Source organism: Cupressus sempervirens, chromosome 3 (assembly GCF_028749045.1).
Source record: "Cupressus sempervirens isolate cs-2001-9-10 chromosome 3, ASM2874904v1, whole genome shotgun sequence".
In the NCBI taxonomy this organism is placed as follows: domain Eukaryota; kingdom Viridiplantae; phylum Streptophyta; class Pinopsida; order Cupressales; family Cupressaceae; genus Cupressus; species Cupressus sempervirens.
The window spans coordinates 218,541,175-218,563,991 of NC_143120.1; positions in this window are offsets into that span (position 1 = coordinate 218,541,175).

Here is a 22,817-nt window from a genome sequence, read left to right on the forward strand (position 1 = left end):
TACTCTTATGAAGGAATGACTGCTAAGGAGGATGATGTCAATCCAATTGAAACTCAACAAAAAGTATCAGTCTCAGCCGAGTCTCAACCAGTGAATGCCGAGCTGCATTCAGAAGCCGAGTTGCAGAATGAAGAAAATGATCAATCTGATTCTGAAGACAGAATACATGATGAAGAACAACCAGACAACGAAGTGAAAAGTGATCCTGAATCTGAAAGATCAAACATGGAAACAAGGAAAGAGCCAAGATTATCCAAATATGTAAAAAGACATCACCCTGCTGAACAAATAATTGGTGACAAAGATGCAAGACCAATGACAAGGAATAGACTAAGACATGAATCATGTCTAATCAGCACATCTGAACCCAAGACAATGTATGGTGAATTACAAGATGATGACTGGTATAAAGCTATGGAAGAAGAAATTGATCAAATAAAGAAAAACAAAACTTGGAGTTTGGTTCCAAAACCAACTGACAAAAATGTGATTGGCACCAAGTGGGTATTCAGGAACAAGCTAGATGAGAATGGTGAGATTACCAGAACAAAGCTAGACTAGTATGCAAGGGTTATGCTCAAGAAGAAGGAATAGACTATGGAGAAAAATTTGCTCCTGTTGCTAGGATGGAAGGAGTAAGAACCTTGCTTGCATATGCTGCCCACGAAAATTTTAAAGTCTATTAGATGGATGTAAAATCTGCTTTCTTGAATGGTATACTAGAAGAAGAAGTCTACATTGAACAACTAGAAGGATTTGTTGATAAAAACAACAGGGATATGGTGTGTAAACTACAGAAAGCACTTTATGGTTTGAAACAAGCACGAAGAGCATGGTATGAGAGACTTCACAAGTATCTAGTGCAAATTGGATTTGAAAGAACTGATGATAATAGCAACATGCACATCAAAGCAGAAGAAGGTAAAGACATTATTGTATTTGAAATTTTTGTGGATGACATAGTATTTGGTGGAAAGGAAGTACTTTGCAAAGGCTTTGCTGACAAAATGAGACATGAATTTGAGATGTCTATGTTTGGAGAAATCAAATTTTTTGTTGGCTTACAAGTACATCAACTCAAAAATGGAATATTTATTGCACAATCAAAGTACATCAAAGAGATTCTTAAAACATTTGGACTGGAGGAATCCAAACCAGTCAGCACACCAATGGCCACAGGAAATAAGCTATCCAAAAATGATGAGTCAGCTGAAGTCAATCAAACAATGTACATATCCATGATTGGAAAATTACAGTATGTAGTACACAATAGACCAGACATAGCATTAGCAGTTGGAATAGTGGCTAGGTTCTCTACTAATCGTAAAGAAAACCATCTTATAGCAGTAAAAAGAATAATGAGATATCTCAAAGGAACTGATAACTTTGGTCTATACTACAAAAAGAGTGAGAAATTTGAACTCAATACATACACTGATGCAGATTGGGGAGGAAACATTGATGATAGAAAAAGCACAAGTGGAGGTGCATTATTTTTAGGCAAAAGGCTAGTTACCTGGACTAGTAAGAAACAAACATGCACATCCCAGTCTACTGCAGAGTTAGAATATGTGGCAGCTGCAGTCAATTGCACAAACATTGTATGGCTCACACATCTCTTGAATGGAATGAAAGAAGAGGTAACCAAACCTGTGATATTGTATTGTGACAATACAAGTGCTATAAACATATCCAAAAATCCAGTAATGCATGCAAAAACCAAGCACATTGCAATCAAGTATCATTATGTCAGAGAATTGGTAGAAGACAAACAAGTGAAGCTGGAGTACATTCACACAAAGGAACAAATTGCAGATATTTTCACCAAACCATTGCCCAAGGATGCTTATGAATATCTTAGAGGCAAGTTGGGGGTAATACCCCTAACTCAAGCAGTTTAAGGAAACAAGGAAGCTGCCTTGCATCAAAAGAAATCAAACATTGGAATAGTAACAGGTTGATGCAAAGGATGACAGCAGGAACAAAAACTCCAAATCAATCACAAGCATGGTGACAGAGGGAGAAAGACAAAGAAAAAGCCAAAGCTTATATTTTGCATGATAAAGATTCTTCATCTTTTGCATTTATGTCAAAGAGGGAGAAATATGACGAAACTGATCTATGCAAAGAAAGAGGGAGATATATATGAAAGAGGGAGATATATACGATTAGTAGTAAAGATACAACAGCACAGAAAAGAAGCAGATAATATATACAATCAGTTTTGGTGGTAACTAAGTTGATCCATTGATCAATTTGGTTTTCCATCAATGCCAAAGAGGGAGATTGTTAGAAATGATTGAATTGATAATAAGAGTTGTTGGAATGATAAAGAATGTTCTCAATCATTGTTTTGTCATTGATGTCAAACTTGCTACTTGCAGGAATGACAATTGCTTTAGTGATCCAAATACTATTAATTAGTTGGTTGACAAGGTGGTGGCAATCAATAAGATGTAACTAGAACACCTAGAGAAAGGTTGAAGTTATGATGTTGTAATGAAGTACTAGGATCAGCTAAGCCATTGATGAAAAAGTGTATTTGATAACATACTATAAGATACAGAAAAAAGGGCACACTGAAACATATTAAAGAGGTTAGGTGTTAGCTAAGTCTTTTACAAAGCTCAACTAAGAGAAGGTGCCGAGTATATCATATAAGTCGAGTGATCTTTAGGTGCCGAGTAACACAGTTTTCTGTAGGTGCCGAGTAACACAATTTTTTGTAGGTGCCGAGTAACACAATTTTCTGCAGGTGCCGAGTAACACAGTTTTCTGTAAGTGCCGAGTAACACAGTTTTGTGTAGATGCCGAGTTGCTGCATTATTTCGAAGATCAAAGATTCGCCAGAACTAAGCCGACAAGGTTATTACTTAGAAGTTTTTAAATTAAATAGAAGATAAGAATGATGAGCTGGTGGCACAGAACACCATGTAAAACATTTTTGAGGATACAACTGGCGAAGTTTATAGAAGAGAACAAGATATGGGGTAGATACATTGTATTTTACCTAATCCATATTGAAACCCTAAAAGTGAAGAGGCAGAATTGAGCAGAAAAGGCATATTAGATCTCTATATAAGGAGTCATTAGTTAATGAAAAAAATGAGAGAGGGGTGGTCAAGCATGAAAGTGTAAAGTGCTGAAGAAGGTGGAAAAGAGGAAAGAAAGCATAGTTACTCTGTTTCAGTAAGAAGACCCCTAATATGGATGCATTAGTACAGTGAGTTAGAAGACTCAAGGAGACAAAGCTTGAATAGATGACAAGCAGTCAGAGCTAAAGAGATAAAAGCCAAGCATAAGGACTAAACTGAAAGTGTGATCTGAAATCTGCAAAGTATGTTGTAAGTTATATTACATCAAAAGTTCATTGTTGTTACTTTCTAGCAATTGTAACAATTAGTTTAAATCCTATGGACTTAGGTTGGTTTGATAGCCATGAGATAAATCCTTTAACAGGGTGACATTCCCAGTGAATGTTCTAAAGTCCTTTAACTAGGCCCATTCCTAATAGTTTGGTGAAATCCTCTAACAAGGTCACATTTAACAGTGTGTTGTAAGCCTTTAACAGGGCATCACTTCAGAAGAGTGAGAATCAAGTAGCATGTTACTGGTGGTTTTTCCCAAATTGGGTTTTCGCATAAATCATTGTGTCATGTGTTGATCTTGCATGTTTTATCTTTGCATGTTGATTTATTGTAACTTGCTAATATGATTGATTTAAGCTTGGATGGTTAAAAGGTTTATGAGTTCACTACATTTGGTAAAAAAAAAAAAAAGTTTTATTAGGGCATTTGGGACCTTGAATAACTGATTCACCCCCCCTCTTAGTTATTCTAAAAGATTCTAACATAAAAAATTTATTTCACCAAACATAGACATTTCAAATTCATTTTGCATTTTATCAATAAATGATTTACATAATGCTTCTCTTCCTCCAAATATGACATCATCAACAAATATCTTAGATAACAATACTTCGTTGTTCTTACCATTCTTCAAGTATAGAATATTGTTATCATTTTTTCTTTCAAAGCCAGTTTTCACCAAATAGTTATTTAACCTTTCATGTTATGCTCTTAGTGCTTGTTTCAATCCATAAAGAGCTTTTTTGAGTTTACATACCATGTTCCTCTTGTCTGGATCTATAAATCCTTTAGGATATTTAATGTATACTTCTTCTAGTATACCATTTATAAATGCAAATTTGACATCCATTTGATATACCTTGAAATTCTTGTAGGTTGAGTATGTAAGAAGAGTTTTGACTCCTTTTAAGTCTGGCCATAGAAGAAAAAGTTTCTCCATAGTCAACTCCTTCTTGTGCATAACCCTTGGATACTAGTGTTGCTTTGTTTCTTGTTACTTGACCATTTTCATTGAGCTTGTTTCTAAATAACCCACTTTGTCCTAATGAAACTTTTGTCTTTAGGTCTTGATACTAGGTCCAAGTGTTGTTCTTCTTAATCTGGTCAATCTATTCATTCATATCTTGTATCCAATATTCATTGTCTAAAGAACCTTTTATTGTCTTCATCTCAAATTCATATAATAAGTATGTATCACCTTTGAGTCTTCTCCTTGTCATAACACTTGATATAGAATTTCCAATAATTTGATCAAGCTTATGATGTCTTCTCACATATTTTTCTAACATAGGTAGCTTTCTTCTTAGTTCTTCTTTAGATTCACTTGGAAAAATAATCTCAAGCTCATTTCCTTTGTTTCTTTTTGGTCAAGGTTCATATTTTGAATGTTGGATATTCTGATTCTGATGGTCATCATTTCCTTGTTAGGAATGCTTTAGAATAACTAAGAGGGGGGTGAATCAATTATTCAAGGTCCAAATGTCCAATTAAAACTTTTTTCATTGAGTAAAGTGAACCTATAAAACTATTCATGCATCCAAGCTTAAACTTTCCTACTTAGCAAGTTACTATAAATCAACATGCAAGCATAACATATGAAAGATCAACACATAACACAATGATTTACATGGAAACCCAATTTAGGACAAACCACCAGTAACATGCTACTCAATTCTCACTCTTCTAAACTGATGCTTGTTGTGGTTTCATAACACATGCCCCATTCCCTATTCAGAATGGGGACCCCCTACTTTTTTTAGGCCCTCAAACTCATAGTTTGAGATGTAAAGAAAAGTTACAAAGTCAAAAAAATAAAAAATTGGAAAAGCGAGAGAATTCAAAAAATAGAAAATCGAAAAAGTGAGAAAATTAAAAAATAGAAATGTGAAAAAAAATGGAAAAATTAGAAAAGCCATAAAAAATATAAAATGTAAAAATAAAATAAAATGAAGTGTGCACCACATATAAGGTGCGTGTGCACACTCACCCACAGGATTTGTGACATGCACCTACACACTCACAAAGGGGCTCGCCATGCACCCTGTGGGTGGCTAGGTTATAAAACCCTTGCCACCCCCAAAAAACTCATTAACTTATTTCATTTTCCTTTGAGCTTAGTTTGTAGTGTGAAGGTGAGCACTAAACCAACCCTCTCACGGTGCCCAGTGCATGCTCCATGCCCTTCACATGCCCCTCATGCCCAAGAAATATTCACTTGACGTGCCATGCTTAGTGCGCACTCTATGCCCATCGTGCAGACCTCACACCCATGCAACCTCTGATACATGCCATGTGCCAAAACAATCCTCACCAATGGTGCCCCATGCCACTACACTCACTCTGCACCCATAGCATCTCATGCCACTATGCACTCTCCATGCCCATGGCACCCAGCACCACTGTGTGCACTCCTCTCTTGTAGTGCCCTTGCCTCACATAAACCACCGCTCCACCGTAGCTAATGGCACCGTGCATCTCCAAAACCCATCATGCATACTCTCTTGTGTCATGTGCACTCCACCACAAACCCTACCCCACCGTGTCATGTGTGCTTCGTGCCGCACTACACTATGTGTGATTCATGCCACACGCGCCAAACATTGCCTCCACATTATTTTTTTAATAAACCCAAAATAATAATAATAATAAATAAATAATATTAGAAAATAAAAATATAAAAAAAATTAGAAAATAAAAATTATAAAAAATTAAAAATTAAAAAATGAAAAGGAAATAGAACGATAAATAAATAGGAAGGCATAACTTAGTTTTATTTTTTAACAATTAATTGGAGAAGAAATTTAATGCTTTTGTGGTTTTATTTTTAATTTTTCATTATTTCAAACTAATAAAAACCCTTTTCTTGTATCATATAGGTCAAATGGCATCCACATCCAGAGAGAAAATGGCACCCAAGCCCATTGTATTCAAATTCCAAGGCATGCTGTCAGAGTCATGGTTTCAAGATGATTATGCAAAAAATAGAGATACCAACTTGGGATATATAGACTTGGGAGAATTCCTCAGAATCTACAACAAACCCACTAAAAGATTTTCACTAGTATCCTCTTTGATTTGTTCCAAGTTGGTGAGCCCAGCTTCACATCCAGTATCAATATAGTGAGAGTGGTTAAGAGTGTGAAAAGAGAAGTGGTCCTTGATCTCTGACCTGATAATGTGGAAAGGTTCTTCCACCTCCCAAGGGCAGATCAATTCATTAGACTCTCTTATGAAGCAACAAAGAGATGGTATAGGGAACACCAGAAAGAGGTGATGGAAATCATTCAATCCTCCTACCTCATTGAGAAGACTCCTTTGTGTTAGGTCACAAGAAAGGTGGACATAACTAGGGGATACATGAAATATGAAATTAGCTATTACATTATCCTTTTGAGTAGAGTCATGGGTTTACTAGCAGCTAGCCACCTTAGTGCTTTCATGGTCAACTTCATTGAGACAATCAAGATGGCAAGGATGCCACTAGATTGGGCCACCACACTAAGTGAAATCTAGTGTGAGCAATTGGGGGAAATTAAGGAGAAGAAGTTCTATATGACTTCCTACATGGTTTATCTTCTTGCCGCAAGGGCAAAAAACTACTCAAGTTTGTACAAGAGAGGCAGTATGTAGGATCCCAATGCTTGGCCCTACATTGTCTACCCTCAGCTAGTGAGGAAGAAACTCTTAACACAAAGCAAGGAATATAGAATCAGGAATGATGCATTCATCTTTGAAATCATTGAATTCATTGAAGGTGATTATGCAAAGAGGCTATCTGATAAGGCAAGAACACAGATAATAGCTCTCAGGGCCTACTTCATCCAATTCAAGATATTCACATATCTGCAGGTAGTTGGCACTACTATCAACCCCAAGAAACTCCCCAAATATCCAAGTGACAAACTGGTGTTATTGGAGATTTTCTAGTAGATTGAATTAACATATGAGAGGGTGAAGCAATAGAGGAGACCCTATTGGACAAGATATTCATTCCTTTGAGTGGGAATGGGAGAATTATCCCCTTTAAGAGTAAAACTCCCCTAGGCTCTATTTTGGTAATATTGAGAGAGTGGAGATTTTGCTAGCAAGGAGTTCCATCATGAAGATTCCATTGAAGATCATGGGATGAATGCCACAAATGACTATAAGGTCTGCATAAGAGACTATTGTAGGATGACTTTTTATCTAGTAGAGAAGGCTATCAAGCTTAAATTTCCATAGGAAATAAGGCTATAGGATTCACAAGAGTTGTTGCACCCCCTGTTCAACTCAGACAAGGTAGGAGAGAGAACCATTATGAATACTAAGGTTGATAGGGAGTAGGTTGATGATATTAATCATCAAGTAAGGCACATAGTTACAATGACTAAGGATTGGATCAAGAAGCCTTTTCAACTTGATCCAATACATGACACTATAATCTTTCATGCTCAAGCCTACCCTATAAAAGGTGGAGGGAGGAAAGTTATAAATCCTACCTTTGTAGCCCAGTCTCCCATCAGGTCGAAGACAATATACCAACTTGACCATCTAGTTGGATACTATCATCCCCCAGAGAGGAAAGGAAAGAACAAGAGGAAGAGGACCTCCTCCCAAAGGATTCAAACAAATAAACATGAAGCACAAGTACCTCCCTAGCAACAAGAAGAGAGTGTACAAGCATCTAAGGATACTAGTGCTTCTCAAGTCCAGGATGACCCTCAATTGCCTCCCTTTGTGTCTACCCAATCAAAAGAGGGAGAGAGTTAGAAAGTTCACATTCCTCCTTCATAAGAAGAGCTAGCATCCCCTTTTACCTCCACAAAACAAAAGAGGATTAAAGTATGAATGAAGAAAAGGAAAAGGGTGACTAGGAGAATGGTGTCTTTCTTTTTCTATTCCTGAAACCATTCCAAAAGGGGAAGAGGAGGGAGAAGACAAGATAGATAAAGAAGAGTAGCTACCCTTGTAGAAAAGAACCAAGCTAGCTAGAGCCACTGAGGAAGAAAGGAGAAAAAGTACCATGGGCGTATTTCCATCTGCCCTAGTAGGACCCTTGGAAGTCTCTTCTATGAAAGATGAAGTACAAAAATGGGTGGATAAGAAAAGTGAACAAGGGGATGACATTTCAAAATGTTAAATTTTTATTTTATGCCCATTGGTATAGAACTAGTTAGGGATAAGATCAGGGATACCCCTATAGGTGAACCTCAACAAGAAGATTGGACACAGATGTCACCAAATTCATAGGGTCCTAATCTTACTCCCCCATCTCCACCACAAGTCATGGTGATAGATAAGGGCTCGATTACTCCTCCACCCCAAAGTTCAGAAGAGGAATAGGTTCAAAAGGAACCATCACAAGGAGAGGAACCCGAAAAGAGAGCCATCAATGAAGTGACAAAAGAGGGACAAATGGTTGAATATTTTCAACACCTTCCCAAGACACTAAGGAGCAAGATATAAGGTTTGCTCAAATAGAGGCTATAGAAGAAGAGCCCTTGCTAAGGAAGACAACTCCTAGGAAGAGTGATAAGGGGAAGGAGGTAGTAGAACACACCCCTTCATCCTCAAGAAGAAAGTCTTCAGATAAGCACATCCCAAGGTGGGTCCAAAAGGAAATAATAAGGAGTACTAGACCTAAATTTTGTGCTTCAAAGGAAGAAATTTTTGAGATTGCAAAGATTTTGAATAAACTTGAGTTTCCATCCCATGAAGACTACTACACGAGGCTAGGAATTGTTAGCACAAGTGGTTGCTCCTCCTGAAGACATGGATGTAGAAAGCCTTGGTCCTAGAGATTATCAAATCAAAGAGACCCTACTTGGGAGACCTACATAGGATACAACCCAATTAATGGTGACCATGGGAATAAAAGAAGTCTTAAAGAGCATGGGGTAGAGTGAGGTTGAACTTCAAACACTTCGAAGGTAGGTCATTATCCTAGAGGGATATTTGGCCAAAGTGGTTGGTCCTCTTGATTGTGATCACCCTGAGAACACATTGAATATTGTTCTTAGAGAAGGGGAAGCTATGTATATGGATCCATTTTTGAAAGCTTGTCAGTAGTGGTGGGAAAGTTTTGAGGAGAAAGGTATTTTGATTATCATAGGAAATTTGAAGTTACTACATGCTATGTAGGAGAATGTGAATAAAATCATTGTGATTTTGAAGCAAGACTTCAGTATTATGGATGAAGTAAGGGCCTAGAATAAGGATTTAAAAACCCTATGAGCCATAAAGAGGCAAAGGTATAGGATTTTGATTGATGTATATATAGGAGAAGAGTTAGATATGAGTGATGATTGGATAGAGAAAATAGCAGATAGCAATAAAGTAATGGAAACATTACATGAGGAAATTCATCAACTCAAGGACCAAGCCCAAGAGTGAATTTTGAAAGTAGAGAAACGCTATAGCGATGCATGCTTGAATATTTTTGAAGATGAGGAACAAGAAAAGTTGTTACCTATAGAGATTGTGGTAGAGAATTTTAGGAAGATTTATGTGGAATCTATTGATGATGAGGACATCCGACAAGCCTTCAGAACTGAAGAAGCGTTGTTAGAATTGGATACCAAACTCAAGGATTTTGTTGACACCTAAATTGAGGTAGACAATTATAGACAAAAGGTTAAGGAAAAATACAAGGCTTTTGGATTTACCGTATGGAACTAAAATTACTGAGATTATAGGGAAATTCAAGGGCAAACATCCAAACATAGCTTTGGGGTGAAAAAGAACAAAACCTAGATGCCAAAATTTCAATTTTGACACTCATTAAAATTTTGAGATTTTGGACCATTTTGAGGTGTGTAGCTCTATAGATCCATAGGTATGCAAGTCCACAGGTATGTAGGTTTGTAGCTCCATAGCTCTGCATTTTCAAAAAATTTATGCCGACAATCAACTACCAGTTTCAAAAATAGAGCTTTCCATGCATCAGAAATACATTCTGATGGTAGTTTAACTCCTACAAACACCCTGTGAAGGATCAACTTCCATTTTTGGTAGTCCCAGGCACTTCCACTTCGACTCAAAGCTTTCTCATTCTTTCTTCTATCATAATTTCTTTGTTTTTGACATGAAAAGGCTTATGCATCCAATTAATGCATATAAAATGGATGGAGTCCTACTAAGCACCTGTTAGGTAGTTAGTTTGTATATAATTAGTTTTTTTTATTGTTTAAAAAGTATTTTATTGCATGAATATATCTCTCACTCTCAACACAAATTGAGGAGATGATTTCTTGTAAATACCCCATTGTAATATGTAATCAAGGCCACCATTATTATGCAATAAAATTATTCTTTTGGTGCCTGCATTTGGAGTGTAGTAATTCTTGCTTGAATGTGTCATATTTTTGTGAATTTTGTTCATGGAACTATGATTGAGCCAAAGGTTCATTGCTTTGTTTCTAGTTGTGCAATCTTTTAGTTTTGTTGTTTGCTATAGTTTGACAAATTTCACTGACGTAATGAGCTTGAGAAGAAATTATCGAATTGTGCCTATATAACTCTTAATCTCACATTAGTACACTTTTTGTGGCCTTGCAATTTGATGAAGAGTTAAATATCATACGCTCATTAAATTTTGTCATGGATGATTGCATCAGTGGAATTGACGAATCGATGCTCCTACTTTCATTGGTTACCTACCAATTTCTTTGAAAGCTTAACTCATAGATGTGTTATTTTTTGTAGCTTATATCCATTAGGATTTCAATTTACTGTTATTTCCTTTGAATTTCATGTCATTTAATTTAAAAGTTTCTTGTTATTTTCTTTATTAACCCTCTTGTTAGAATAGGATTTCATACTAGCTACATTGTTAGATTGCATTCATAAAGAAAAACATAAAAAATACAAAAACATAGTTCTTTTTTAGTGTTATTTTTGAAATAACATGCAAATTCTTCATTTCATCCAAAATAAAAATTAACCAAAAAAGGCCTCCTCATGAACATTCACATTTATCTTCAATTGAGAGGATTCTAGTAGGTTGCAAGATCACCCAAAACCTTGGAGTTGATCCTCAAATTATCTTTTCAAGAGAGGATTTTGAAAGGATTCTCGTCGTTAAGCATCATCCAAAATGATAGCTCAACAATGTCTTGTGAAAGGCCTGCCCTATTAAAGGCTACAACACACTATTAAATGTGGCTTGGTTAAAGGATTTAACAACTATATTAATGGGCATGGTTAGAGAACTTTAGAATATTCACTTGGAATGTCACCCTATTAAAGGATTTACAAATGGCTGTTAAACCAACCTAAGTCCATAGGATTTTACCCTAGCTTGCACAATTGTTAGAGAGTAACAACAATGGCTTTTGACCTGATACAACTAACAACTTAACTTGCAGATTTTAGATCATAGTTCATCTCTTCATAATTTTGTCTAGCTTTCTGTCTTTGTAGCTTTGATAGCTTGTTCTCCTTTCAAGCTTCGTCTCCTTGATTCTTCAAGCTTGATGTACTAGTGCAATATTTGTTCTAACCACTTATTGAAGTAGAGTCTCTATGCTTTGTTCTTCCTTCTCCTCTTGATGTCTTCTCCTTCACACATTTCAACCATTTTTGCAATTTGGCACCCCAATAACTCTTACTTCTTGGCCTGTGACTCCTTAAATAGAAGTCTGGAATTATTAATTTTGCTCGATTCTTCCTTCCTTCAATTTTAGTTTGAATGGATTAGGTAGGATTTATTGAATCTAACCATATCTTGTTTCATCTAGAAACATCATGAAGAATCCTCTTGAATTTTCCCAAAAATGGTTTACCTAAAATTTTGTGCCTCCAGCTCATCATCCTTATCCTCCAACCAGTTCACAAAATTCAAAGTAACAAACTTGTCAGCTCAGATTTGGTGAATCTTTGACTTTTCCAATAATGCAACAACTTGACACTATTGAAATTTGGGTGCTCTTCACATACTATGTTACTCAACATCAACTATGTTTTACTAATGCTCGACACTTACTGTGGATTCACTTGGCATCCACTAAGTTTTTTTGATGCTCAACACCTGTTACTTTGCTCGGCACCTGAACACACTTGAATCCTTTTGTATCACTCAATACACACTATATTTTTCTTTTTCTTGACACTAACTGAAAATCTGCTTGGCTTGAACTAGCTTGCTTGGCACTCACTAATGAACTTAGTTAAGCTTTGCAGACATCCTTGTTGCAACTTATTCTTCTAGTGTTTCTAAGTGCGGCCAACCTCTTTATCTTCAATTATGTTATTAATACATCATTTTACCATTTTCTTAACTAATCCTTGCACTTCATGACAAAACCATAACTAAACCTTTCCCTTAGGTACTCTTATTATGTCTTGTTGATTAAACCCTCTTCATCAATCAACTAACTGATAGTGCTTGGATCTTATAAGAAATTGTCATTCCAGCAAATAGCAGGTTTGACATCAATGACAAAACAATGATTGAAAAAATTCTTTATCAACTAGCTCCCTTCTTTGCAACAATCTCCCTCTTTGATAGTATTTATTTTCAATTAGATTTCCAACAATCTCTCTCTTTGGCATTGATGGCAAACCAAACTGATCAACCAAGTTATCAAAATACTAACTAGGTTAAAACAGTAAATCAAATGCCAAAAAGAAAACTTTATTCAAAACTATTCCTTCTATCAGCAACATAAACTAGCTTATGACTCCCTCTTAATTCTTTTGCTGATAAACTACCTTCTCTCTTTTTGTTATTTCTCTAATTGATTTTGCCAGTCTTCCTGAACATTCTTTTTCTATTTCTCTTTTCTTTGACTCACCACTATTTACTTTGATCTCTTACTGCTCCTAACTTCCTCTTACATTATTTCTCCCTTTGTATGCATTGATCATGTTCTAGTGTCAACTACTTCTCCCTCTTTCCATTTGATCTGGTATACTTGATCAGTTTCTTGCTACTTCTTCCTCTATCCAATTGAATGTTGTTGATCAGTTTCTTGTTACTTCTCCCTCTTTGACAATAATGCCAAAGACATACTATTTCAGAATCTTAACATGCTAGTGTAGTGTTTGTAGGTAATCCAATTTCTCCCTCTGTTACCTTGCTTGTGACTGATTTGGAACTTCAACACTTTGATTACTTTAGGCATGATCCTAAAGTAAATATTCTCTACATCAATTTGTAATATGCCAACAATCAACTCATTTGATGTAGAGAAATATTTCTTTTTCTCAAATAGCCTTAGATAGGGGTGTCACCCCTAATTTACTTCTAAGATACTCAAAAGCATCTTTAGGTAGTGCTTTTGTAAAGATGCCAACAATCTATTCCTTTGAACTGACATATTCCATCCTTGTTTATCTTCCACAAATTCTCTTACATAGTGATACTTGATTGCAATATGTTCTTTTTTGGCATGTATCATAGGATTCTTTGATATGTTGATGGCACTTCTATTATCACAATAGAGTATTACAGGTTTAATTAACTCTTCTTTCATACTTTTCAATAGATGTTTGATCCATACAATATTAGTGTAGTTGATAGCAGTAGCAACATATTTAGCTTCTGTTGTGGATTGTGAGGTGCAACTTTTCTTTTTTCTAGTCCAAGTAACTAATCTTTTACCTAAGAAAAGTGCTTCTCCATCGGTTCTTTTTCTATCATCAATATTACCTCCCCAATCTACATTAGTGTAGGCTCTTAACTCAAACTTTTCACTCCACTTGTAGTATAAACTAAAGTCATCACCTCAGTATTCTTTTTACTACCATTGGATGATTTTCTCTTGGATTTGAAAAAAATCTTGTTGCTATTCCAATAGCTAATGCAATGTCTAGTCTACTATGCACAACATATTGCAACTTTCCAATCATTGATCTATACATTGTCTGATTCACTTCAGATGACTTATCATTCTTAGATAACTTATGTCTTGTTACCAATTGTGTACTTATTGGTTTTGAATCTTCTAATACAAATTTCTTGAGTATCTCCTTGATGCATTTTGATTGGGTCACAAATGTGCCATCCTTCAATTGATGTACTTGCAATCCAACAAAGAATTTAATTTCTCCAAACATTGACATCTCAAACTTGTGTTTCATTTGATTAGAAAAATCTTTGAATAGAGCATCTTTTCCTCCAAATATTATATCATCAACAAATATTTTAGATATCAAAATATGTTTACCTTTTTCTGCCTTGATGTATAGGTTGTTGTTTTCATTTGTTCTCTCAAGTCCTATCTTGAAAAGGTATTTATGTAGTCTCTCATACCATGCTCTAGGTGCTTACTTCAAACCATATAGTGCTTTATGAAATTTCAAAACCATATCCTTGTTTCTATCATCAAAAAATCCCTTTGGTTGTTCTATGTAGGCTTCCTCTTCCAGTATTCCATTCAAAAAAGCAGACTTTACATCCATATGATAGACTTTGAAATATTTGTAGGCAGCATAAGCAAGTAGTGTTTTTACTCCTTCCATTCTTGCAATAGGGGAAAATGTTTCCCCATAGTCTTGTCCTTCTTCTTGTGCATAGCCTTTGTAAACTAGTCTAGCCTTGTTTCTTCTTATCTCACCATTCACATCAAGTTTGTTCCTAAAGACCCATTTGGTGTCAATTACATTTTTATTAGCTAGTCTTGGAACTATGGTCCAAGTTTTGTTCTTCTAAATCTAATCTATCTCCTCTTCCATAGTTTTATGCCAATTATCATCTTCTAGTGCATCTTTCACTATTTTAGGTTCAATCTTGCTCATCAGACATGATTCATTCCTTAGTCTATTCCTTGTCATTGGTCTTTCTTCCTTGTCTCCAATGATTTTTTCTATAGGGTGATGTCTTATCACATACCTAGATAGTCTTGGTTCTATCCTTCTTTCCATGTTTGGTCCTTCAACTTTAGAGTCAATTTGCACATCACTATCTAGTATTTCATTATCTCTTTCATGTGTATTGATTTCAAAATCAGAATGTGCATTTCCTTCATTTTGAAACTCAACTTCTAAATGCAACTTGACATTCATTGGCTATGACTTGGCTGATACTGAAACTTGTTGTTGATTCCCAACTTAATTAGTAGCATCATCTTCAGTAGTAATTCCTTCATAGAAGCATACAAAAGATTTTTACTCTTCTAGTTTCTTAGATTCATCAACTTGGACTTCTACATGCTCATCAAAATTTACATTTGCAATCTCCACAATCTAGTTAGTGTTAGTGTTCAAACACTTATATGCTTTACTTCTAGTGGAGTATCCAAGGAATATGCCTTCATTACTCTTTGCATCAAACTTTCCATTTCTAGTATCTTTAAGAATATTGCATTTGCAACCAAACACTTTGAAATGTTTTATATTAAGTGAATGGCCATACCATAATTCAAAAGGTGTTGCATTTGTACCTTTCTTGATTTGTACTTGATTTAGGGTGTAAATAGTAGTACTTATAGCTTCTTTCCAATACTTTAGAGAAATATTTTTTTCCATCATTAATGTTCTGGGATAGTCTATTACTGATCTATTCCTTCTTTTTACAATCCCATTCTATGGGAGAGTTCTTGGTGCTGATGTTTATCTCTTGATTCCTTTGTCATTGCAAAATATCTAAAATTATTTTGATGTAAACTCTCCTCCTCTATTTGATCTCAGGCATTTTAGACTCTTTCCTGTTTCCTTCTCAACCCTTGCCAAATACCACTTAAACATTTCAAATGCATTAGATTTTACTTTAAGAGCATAGAATTCATCATCCTAGAGTATTCATCAACAAATAACATTATGTATCTGTCTCCTTGGTAGCTTTGCACTTCTATTGGGCCACATAAGTTAGTATGCACTAACTCTAGTTCCTCTTTGGAAGTTTAGTCTTTTCTTTTGAAACTTGACTTGTTCATCTTTCCTAGTTGAAATTGTTTGCACATTGCATTTTTAGGCTTCTTCAGCTTAGGCAAACCTCTAACTTTTTTCTTTTTGATGATGCTACTCAAATTATCAAAGTTAACATGACACAACCTTTTACGCCATAATCAAATATCATCAAGTCCAACAATAAGATATTTTGCATCTTCCATATCTAGGTAAACCATATTACTCCTAGTTTATTCACCTTTTCCTATCAAATTTCCATTAGTATCATAGATTTTGGCAGTTTTGTTTCCAAATTCTACTTTGCAACCTTTATTGCCTAACTGTGATACACTCAATAAATTATAGTTCAATCCTTCAACATAGTATGCATTATCACATGAAATGTTCTCTATAAGTTTAATAGAACCTTTTACTTTGATTTGACATGGAGCATCATTTTCAAATCTAACACTATTTCTATCATACTAGGTAAAGGTAATAAACTTACTTTTATCCCCTGTCATGTGATGTGACCATCCATTGCCTATGATCCACTTGTCATTCTTGTTCACACATGTTACCAGTGTTGTTGCCTCATCTTCATCTAACTCATCCTTTATGGTACATAGACTACTTCATCATCATTCTCATCAGAATATTCTTCAACAATGTAGCATCTTTTGCCTTTGTCCTTGTAATCTCTTCTATCATCTTCTCTTTTGTTCTTGTACTTGTTTCCTTCTTTGTAGTTCTTCTGTGTACACCTTGCAACAATATGTCCTACTTCATTGCAATTAAAACAAATGATAGGTAGCTTACCTTTGAATTGACCTTTGCCTCTATGAAATCTTCTAGCCAATAATGCTTCCAATTGTTCCACATCTTCCTCATCTGTGCTATTGTCACTAGATGCATGTTTTCCTTTTTTTACTCTTCTTCTTTGATTTTACCTCCTCAGTATCTTTACATGATAGCTTAGCCTTGAAAGAAGATTCAAGATTCTTAGGCATGTAGTTATCAAAATTAGACAACTCAAAAGCAGCTAGTCTCCCTACTATTCCTTCAAAAGTTAGCTAATTTCCTAGGACACTTCTTAGCTCTTAGATAAATGAAACTCTAATAGCATAGATGGGGAGAAAAGTTCTTAAGTATTTTCTATTGATAGTGTCATCTTCCAAATGACCACCCAAGCTTCTTATTGCACTTACTACTTCTTTCATTCTAGAGGCATATTGAGCAACATTCTCACCTTCCTCCATTTTCATGTCATCAAACTTTCCTCTAAGTCTTTCTCTTTTTTCTTTTGAATATTCTGATCTCCTCCATAGATATCTAATAGGACTTTCCACATCTTGAATGTAGAATCACATCCTTTGATGTCATCAAATTTAGCATAGTTGAGTGTAGAGGCAATCTCTAACATTGCCTGATTATGCTCCTTCCTTTTGTTCAAATCATCTGCAGTAAGGGCTCTAGTTGGATCTACATGTTCCATTTCAATTGAGGTTTTCACATAATCACCTATTGATCCAAGGTGCAGTTTCATTAGGTTTTTCCATGCAATGAAGTTATCTTTGTTGAGCTTGGGAACTTCTCTTTTGGACATCTTGATCTTTTTGCTTGTAGTATCTTAAAACTAAATTAGTAGATGGCTCTAATATCAATTGTTAGAAATACTTTACAATAACTGAGAGGGGGGGTGAATTAGTTATTCAATGTCCAAATGTCTAATTAAAACTTCTTTCATCAAGTAAAGTGAACCTATAAAACTGTTCATGCATCCAAGCTTAAACTTTCCTACTTAGCAAGTTAATGTAAATCAATATGCAAGCATAACACATGAAAGATTGACACATAACACAATAATTTATGTCGAAACCCAATTTGGAAAAAACCATCAGTAACATGCTACTCAATTCTCACTCTTCTAAAGTGATGCCCTATGAAAGGCCTGCCCTTCTAAAGGTTACAACACACTATTAAATGTGACATGGTTAAAGGATTTAACTATAGACACCTAAATCCTTTAGGAAATAAAGTATTTTTATTTTCTAAAAAAAATTCCCGATGACATCATCATTAATTAATTAATTTATTTTTTATGCCATTAAATCCCTTTATCTTAATTAAAAATATTTAATTAAGGAATCCCTCCCAAAAATGTTTAATTCTTATTTAAACATTATTTCCTTATTTATTAATTATTTAATTAATAAATTGACCAAAAAACCCAAAATAAATAAATAAATAATTTTTTGCCCAAAACTTGGCCAATTTCCTTAAGACCACTAACCTCTTCCAAAATCTTCTAATCCTTCTTTAATTTCAATTAAAAGCTAATCCCATCATTTCCTATCCCTAATCCCAACTCAAAATATTTAATTAAGATTAAATATTAATCCTCATGTTTATTAAAAAAGTTTTAATAAATATCTCCTCAACCTAAATCCTTGAAATAAATAAAATTTTATTTATTTCCTAAAAATTTAATTTATCCTCATCCTAAGAAGTTCTAGACTCTTCTAGAAACTCTTCATTCTCATCCTAGGAAGTTTTAGACTATTCTAGAAAGTCTTTATCCTCATCCAAAGTCTAGACTCTTCTAGAAGATGTCTTTAAACCTAATCCTAATCCCCTCTTAACCTTGTCACATTCCCTAAACATGGGTTAAGACCTACTAACCCAAGCCAAAGTTAACAAATATCTCCTCCTTCACCCACCCTCATTAAATGCCATCCACTTGCCTATCCCTAAGATAATCCTAAACCATCCTAATCCATCCTCTAATCATTTGCACAATCCTCAGCAAGCTTAAAACCTTCCTAATCAAGCCCAAGTCAAAATTCCTCTCATCTCCCTCAAAATACCCCAACCATAAAACTTTATGAAGCCCACTAGGCCATAAATGAGTCTTCCAAACCCTTTCATTGCTCTTACAAGCCATTATGAGGGTCTTTATGAAAATTTTATCCCTTGAGCCTCCTTTGTTGACTCATCCTTCCCCTTTTCTCCATCCTCTCACCCTATGACATGTGTCACTCCTTGATTGGTTGTAAGGAAGCACAATCCATGTGCTCTCTTCTTATGCAATTTGAGCCCTCCATGAGCTTTTTCCCATCCTTGCATCTTAGCCCTCAATCCCTCAAGCCTCTTGCCTATAAATTGGATCCTTTCCCTTTGCAAAAAAACATAATCTATGAAGTAAAGTCATAATGCCATTTTAAGAAGCCATTTTACATCAAAACCATACATTCACACCTAAATTCCAACTCCATTTCAAGCCCTTTTTGAAGCATAAGCTTGAGCATACATCCTATCTATTTAGACAAAGCCACTCAACAAGAGAGCTTCTCATTGAGAGAACCCATTAATGGCTCATATTCTCAATTGAGAGCTCATCTTAGTATGTCTTGAAGTTTATGAATTTTGTTTAGTTTGTAGAAGCTTTATTTAAATTTGGTTTCTATTAGCATACTAACATTGCTCATATACATTTTGGCACGCCTGGTGGGACCTCACATGGGTCATCTTCATTAGCTTTTTTAGTCAAGTTTTGTATGTCATTTGCTAATTTTGGCTAATTTTGCTTGTTTTTGTGATCGGTAGGATTGTATAAATTGGTTTTGTAGGTCCACATCAGCATGAAGAAGACAAAGGAACTCATAGTCTATCTCATAGTGTTTGCAGATTTTTTAAGCTTATAGGTGGACAAAGCACTTGGAATTCTTCTTCCTCTTCTTGTATATCCTCTTCTTATTCCATCTACTTCTTCTTCTTCTTGTGGGAGATCTTGGCCATTTTTTTTAAGGAAGCAAAATCATACACACTTCTTTTTATTGCTTAAAATGAACCCTCAAATCATACTTAAATCCATTAAAAACTAAAAATTTGCAAAAAAAAAAAAAATCTTTTAACAAGTGAAACTAAACCAATCCAATCATTTGCATCCTTGCAACATCAAATTTTTAGATGCATTCATGCAAAGTTAGGAACACTTCATTTTTGGTAATTTAAAAAGAACTTCAAGTTTCCATTTCAAAAGGTTCAAAATCAACACTAAGTGCACACTAAAATCTAAATCAAACTCAAAGCATCAATCAAGGATAAAATGAACCTCATTTGCAAATATTTTAAAGTTCTTTTAAAAATCTCATGAAAATTAAGAGTCCTAAATGGTTGCCAAAATTGTCCTAAAAGCTTTGTTATTTGTTCCAAACCCCATTAGCTCCATTCCCAAGCTTTCAATTCCCACCACCTCCACCACCAACTAATCCATTACCTCCTATTACCAACTATTTTTCGATGCCACTTCTAGGAGGTAATCCACCACCCTTGCCAACCACCAATTATTTTCAGATACCTTCCCAAATGGGGGCACAACCCACATATATTGGTCAAACTCATCAAATCCAAAGTCACATTCCATAAGCTCCCCGATACTTTCCCCAAGCTTCAAAACCATCTTATACCTTACCTCCACAAAGCAATCCATTTATCCCATAGCCAGCTTATGTTCCTCAATCCCAACCTAAAATCCAATATCAACAGCAAGCCTTGCAACACATGCAACAATATGTGCCACCTCCACCTCAGCAACCCATCATCCACCATTCAGTTGCCCAAGCAATGTACAATCCTTATCAGCAAGTCCCCCAAAGCCATCCCTATTCAGTAGCCCCATCTAGCAGATACCAACCTCGAAGTGCTCCTACATTGGGGGCACCCCAGCCATCATCCATCAATTCAAAATGGGAAGAAATAAAGACAGCTCTAAAAGCCATCCAAGAAGGGAATGATCTGAAGGCATTCAAGTTTGAGATTGTGTCCTTATCCATTTGATAGAGCCATTACTATGACTCCATTTTCCAAACACTTTGAGATACCCAAGTTTGTCAAATTCAGAGGAAAAGGAGACCCGGTCACACATGTCAAAGAATTTTACATGTACTGCCAAGAAGTGGCATACGATGATGTCTTCCTGTTGCATCTCTTTCCTAAAAGCTTGGTCGGACCAGCTCTTGAATGGTTTTATAGAATCCCATATGGCACAATTAAAAACTTTGCTGAATTATCTGAGGCATTTGTAGCCCAATATGCCCATCTTATTGAAATAGAGCTCTCAGTAGTTGATCTTGTCCACACTAAGCAAAAACGTGGAGAAAGCCTTCCTGAATATCTGCAAAGATGGCAAACCCTTACCACCTGCATATCTTGCACCATGCCAGAATGCCATTTGGTGAAAATGTTTATTGATAATGCCCATCCCAACTTGACTCACCACATGACCATGAACTTTTTGCAGACCTACAAAGATATCAAATAAAAAGGAATGATCCTTGAGCAAAGACTCATTAAAGATGGTGTGGTCAAGATTTACAAGGAAGCCAACCAAAATCAATCACATTCTAATGACAAGTCTAGGTATTGGAACAAACAAGAACGTTGCAATAGAGGATGTCACTAACACCAGACATGTGAATATTGCTGGTCCTTTTCAAAATTAGTCCAACCAACCTTATCAACCAAACAATCAGCAAGCTATCAACTACCAACACCAGAATCACCAAAGTTATCAAGGCCACAATCCAAGACCCAACTTTCAAGGGTCTAGCAATCAAGCTAATTCCATCAATGTAGTTGCAGGACCAAAGCCCAAGTTCCAACCTACACCTAGAAATTATACACCCCTTGGTCAGCCATTGGATGTAATTTTTGAGAAATTGACTAAGGAAAACCTCATCAAATTTCCTCCTACCTAGCAAATTGACCCAGGCCAATCCAAAGCTGCATGGTACAAAGACAATGAGTACTGCAAATTTCATAGGGTAAAAGGTCACACCACCCTCAGATGCATGAAACTAAAAGATTATGTGCAGGACCTCATTGATCAGAAAGAAATCACTGTTGGTGTCCAAACCTCTCCTAATGTAGGCTTATAGATTTATTAAAATGCTTTTCCTCCTCACAATAACCAAAATCTTGGAAAAGCACCTATCCAAACCAACAACAACAACACCAACAACTGTCAGCCAAACCAATAGCATGGGAAGAACAATGACCACACTCCATCCTATATAGACTATGGTAGCCTCATAGGTTGTATATCCGAGAAAGAGCCTTCTGTCAATGTTATCAATGTCCAAGGACCAAACAATGAGTGTGTAGTCACCACTCGAAGAGCACAATTTAACATCACAAGCCCACCAGTTTCACCAACACCATCAGCTCCATCATAATGTTAGTACAATATCTTGGAACACCTTAAGAATATGCCAGCCCAAATCTCCATTTTTGACCTTCTCTGCGCCAGTCCTTTATACAAAAACATCCTTGACAGTGCTCTCATAGAATATTGTGTCCCTTCAGATATCAATGCTACTAATTTTTGTAATCTCATTGGACACCTATCCTCCTCATGTGCCCTATCATTCAAACCCTTTGACATACTCATGGTTGAGCCAGATCACACCCTTCCGCTTGGCATAACCATCATGGTATCACACTTTGCTGTAAAAAGAGTAATGATAGATAATGGATTAGCCTTGAATATTTGCTCCCTAAAATTCATAAAACAAGCTGGGTATACTGAGGCAGAAATCATCAGTGAGGTTATCACCATCAAAGCTTATGACAACTTGGAAA